This window comes from Octopus sinensis, linkage group LG5, assembly GCF_006345805.1.
Source record: "Octopus sinensis linkage group LG5, ASM634580v1, whole genome shotgun sequence".
In the NCBI taxonomy this organism is placed as follows: domain Eukaryota; kingdom Metazoa; phylum Mollusca; class Cephalopoda; order Octopoda; family Octopodidae; genus Octopus; species Octopus sinensis.
Genome location: NC_043001.1, coordinates 28,193,515 through 28,198,514, shown reverse-complemented (window position 1 = coordinate 28,198,514; position 5,000 = coordinate 28,193,515). Strand labels below are relative to the sequence as shown.

Below are 5,000 nucleotides of genomic sequence, written 5' to 3'. Positions count from 1 at the left end.
ACGAACGTCGAAATCAGCGAAGACTTCAGCAGAGGTCGATGAGAAGTGACCAGTCGTTCCTAAGAAACGTATTAAAGAACTAGTAGTCCATTTAACTATGAACTATAAGATATTTCGCACGTCTTTAATAATAATAATGATGAACAAAGACAGAGAACCAGAAAGTTTTGTGGAGGCGTTAGTCAATAAAAAAAGAACCGTCTGCGTGAAAGGAAAAGGAAAACCAGCAGAGAAAAGAAAAATTTGCCCTTGCTAAAGCTTTGAACAGGGCAAATACCGCCAATCAATTAGTACACTGTTTACAGATGCTTGCGTTTTTTATGCTTTCCGTGAATTTTTCGCGGGTCCAGCTAGTATGGTATAATTATAAACAGAGCAAGTTTTAGCCATTTCTTCGCATTCTGACAGACTTCAGAGAAGCAAGCAGCCATATATATATGTGTGTATGAATATAGATGTATGTATGTATGCATGTACATATATATATATATATATATATGTCCTGTCGAAAGACCCTTGTCCTACGTCCTGGTTTTGTTTTTATCCTTACCATTATTGTTTTTACGTTTTTGTATTCTTATTCGTGCTTTCCTTATTGTTTTCACGTATTTTTGTATTTTTATTCGTGTACATCGTCCGTTTTCCGTCCTTGTGTTGTATACATTCGAGGCTTTCTTCCAAAGGATCTAATGCGCTTGGCTTAGATTTCCCTTGGTGGCTGCCCAGATCGGAGCAATCTCAAGATTAATCAGCCGAAATTGCGAAGATGATCCGGTTCTTGACTGATGACCGAGAGCTTCGAATGTCCCGTCCTGTGGTTCTTGTGTCGTCTTCTAGGTGTTTCACGTTCTTGTCCCAGTTTGTATATATTTTTTACTCTTTACATACATATATATATATATATATATATATATATATATATATATATTATATGTATGTATATACACACGCGCGCACACACAAACGTGTGTATGTATTACATTAGCTGTCTAGATAAACAGGTTCATAGAAATTAAAAACTTAGATGATGAAGTGAAGTCTTAGTGATACTTTTAACACAAGACAATAATTGCTTTTATATATCTACCTAATATATGTCATTCGTCATCTCATATTTTTATCTTTTTCTCATATATTATTTTTACTATAAGTAGTTTCATCATTTGTTCCTACTTGAATTTTCTTTGGAATCCTTTTTTATATAATCTATATCCTTCATCTGCATTATATTGTTTGACAAGTTGTTTGATATTATTTGTTCTGTTCCTTGTTAGTAGCGGGACATTGTGAATCTCTACTTTCGCTCTGATCAAAAGAGAGCGAGAGAATTCTTTATATTTCAGATATGTCATCTTGTATCTGCAAGCAAGGATCGAGTGCAATTCAATTCTAAAATGTTTATGTACATACATACATACATACATATATACATACATACATACATACATACATACATACATACATGCATAAATACATATATATATATATCTGTGTGTGAGTGTGTGTGTGTATGTAAACTTACTTACAAGAGGATGCATGGCGTTCAATCATATAATAATATAAATAATATATATATGCATATATACATACGTATATGTACATACATCTATACGTATATATGTAAGCATGTGTGGGCACAGGATGTCATGAAACGTATACAACAAAAAATAGGAAGCACGAGCACATGGAACATGAACTATTGTTTCGAACAACGAAAGACACAAATGGAAATCAAAACAAACAACATAAAGAACGACCCTTCATCAGTTGTTGGTTGATTTTCTAGTCCCGTGTTTCGAGCATTTAACAACAATATACGCTTTCGATAAAACAGATGCTCCCGCAAAGCAAATTAAATAATATTTAGGATTTTGCGGAGGGTCAAAATTGGTAACACAAGCAGTGGTTCTTTATATTGTTTGTTTTGTTTTCCATTTTCCATTCGTTGTTCGAAAGAATAGTTCATGTTCCATGTACTCGTGCATCGTGCAAATACCAAAGATTTGCTTGTCAGTTGTTTGACTTTAACCAGTTGAGCATGTTCCTTAGTGGCTGACGATATGTGCATCTGATCACGAGCAGAAGTAGTTGGGGAATATCATAGCTATGTGATGAGAGGAATTCTTTGGGATTTGAATAATCCACTTCTGAAAATATGGCTATTTTGCTCATCATCCTTAAACAAAACTGAAATTTTAGGGTAGAGGTCTAGTCGATTACATTGAACCCAGTGTTCAACTGGTATTTTTTTATCGAACCCCAAACGATGAAATGCAAAGTCGTCCCTGGTGGAAGTTGAACTCAGAACGGAAAGCCAGAAGAAATGTCGCTAAGCAATTTATCCGGTGTGCTAACGGTTATGCCAGCTCTGTAGCGCGTCGGACCAAATGTGTAGCAGCGTTTTTTCCGGCTTTACGTTCTAAAATCAAGTGTCACTGCGGCCGAGTTTCATTTTCGTCCTTTCGGGGTCGATAAAATCGGTACCAGCTGATCACTGTGATCGATGCAATCGACTTGACCCTTCTCTCAATAATTTCTGGCCTTGTATTAAATTCAGAAAATATGATTATTATTATCAAGGCGGCAAGCAGCCACGACTGTTAGCGCGTCGAACAAAATGTTTAGGTACTTAGAGGTATTTCTTCAGGTTCTTTACGTTCTGAGTGCAAGTAGTAACAGCAGCAGCAGCAGCAGTAGTAGTAGTAGTAGTAGTAGTAGTAGTAGTAGTAGTAGTAGTAGTAGTAGTAGTAGTAGTAGTAGTAGCAGCAGTAACAGTAGCAGCAGCAGCAGCAGTAGCAGCAGCAGCAGTAGTAGTAGTTGTAGTAGTAGTATATAGTAGTAGTAGTAGTAGTAGTAGTAGTAGCAGCAGCAACAGCAGCAGCAGCAGTAGTAGTAGTAGTAGTAGTAGTAGTTACTACTACTACTACTACTACTACTACTACTACTACTACCACTACTAATAAAAGTAGCAGCAGCTGCAGGCAACAGTAAAAACAGCAGTAGCAGCTTAACGAGGAGGAATAATAAAAATAAATGTTGGCAGACATTTGACCAATTTTATTTCCTATTTCGTGGCAAATTTTATCCGTGTCCCTTATTCCAGCTACAGTTTCACTGACGCCATCTTTTGCAAGAGACGCAGAATAAATAAAGAGCTCTAATGTAACAATCGTTCGTTGTGGTCGGACTTCTTGATGTTTTGCGCCATCACATCCGTTCTCTAGTTGATTTGCATATTTTCCGGAACAATCCGATTTAGTGCAGAGACGTCATTCAATGAAGCAAATACAGAATCCATAATTGGTTCATCAGAAACACGCTAATAGCAACAACAATAACGACAGTGATGATGATGATAATAATAATAATCCTTTCTACTGGAGAGACAAGGCCTCAAATTTGTGGGGAGGGGACTAGCCAATTACATTGACCCCAGTGTTTCACTGGTACTTATTTTACCAAGCCCGAAAGGATGAAAGGCAAAGTTGACCCCGGGTGGAATCTGAACGACGGGTGGAATAACGCTAAGCTTTCGCCCGCCGCACTAACGATTCTGCCAGCTCGCTGACTTAATAATAATAATAATAATAATAATAATAATAATAATAATAATAATAATAATAATAAAAATAAAAATAATAATAATAATAATTATAATAATGATGATGATAATAAAAAGAAGATAATTCATTTCATTTCTGATGTGTTTCGTTTACTCTGTTGGGTGTGTATATATATATATATATATACTAAGCAATAAAGGGTTTAGCAACGGATTGCCTTACCACATACCGAATTTAGAAATAGCAGTCAAAGAGTTATAGCTATTTCTTCTACTAAAAAGGGAGATCTCAGTAAAAACAGCAATTGGAAGGCAGACACAAACAGGTAAGAGAGAATGAATTGACGGCAATCTATCATACAATTTTAAGTTATCTACGGACGTACGTTTCGAAATCAAGTCTTTAGGAAAGCATAAGAATTAAATATTAAATAATTCTATCTTACCAAAAAACTTCTTTCTCTTCAGCGTAAATACTATAATCATAAATGATTATATATTGAATTTTGAGATACTAGAAGGCACCAACTCAACTCAGTATCAGAGCGAACTAGAATCCGCACTAGTATCACCACAATTCAATGTGTGAATGGAAATTGTGTCACCAGCCCCTTCCCACGCGCGTGTAGCCAAAACAAGATGCTGTGGTCATCTACTGAGATAAATATGGTTTCCGTAAAATGAAGGGTGAAATAATTAATTTGGAATAATTATCAATTACACCCAGTAGTCTTCGGCATGTAAAAGCCTCATTCGAGGAAAATTTAAGTAATACTAAGCAATAAAGGGTTTAAGCAACGGATTGCTTACCACATACCGAATTTAGAAATAGCAGTCAAAGAGTTATAGCTATTTCTTCTACTAAAAAGGAGATCTCAGTAAAAACAGCAATTGGAAGGCAGACACAAACAGGTAAGAGAGAATGAATTGACGGCAATCTATCATACAATTTTAAGTTATCTACGGACGTACGTTTCGAAATACCATCCGAGTTCTTTTACAGAGCTTCGAAAAACTGAAGGACTACTGCAATAGTGAGTGAATTTTAGAGGGGAACATATTGAATACAATCATAATTAGCTGATCCTCCTGTATTTACTTTTACCCATAGCCAGGAACTTTTCACCACCCCATAGTGTGTGTATGTGTGTGTGTGTGTGCGCGCGCGCGTTTGTATATCTATATATATTTGCAAGTCTTTGTGAAAAATTGCTTAATACAGTTTTTAAGCATAAAAAGGAATAAAAATAAATTATATTTTTATCAGGATGTTTCTAACCGTTTTTTGAAGATGTTTTTTCCTAGTGTGTGAGGGCTTTCGATTAAGCTTTTCAAACACACATGCTCTTAGTTAATATTTCGGCCACATACATACACTATACACATGCGCACTATTTGATCATAGAGACACACATGTGCACACACTACGTGAAAAAGC

At 35.9% G+C, this 5,000-nt stretch overlaps 1 long non-coding RNA gene across 1 annotated transcript in view; it reads right to left on the bottom strand.

Moving 5' to 3' along the window:
* Window positions 1–5,000, bottom strand: part of LOC118763486 — a 21,961-nt gene that overhangs the window by 963 nt on the left and 15,998 nt on the right. The gene's annotated exons all lie outside the window — the stretch shown is intronic.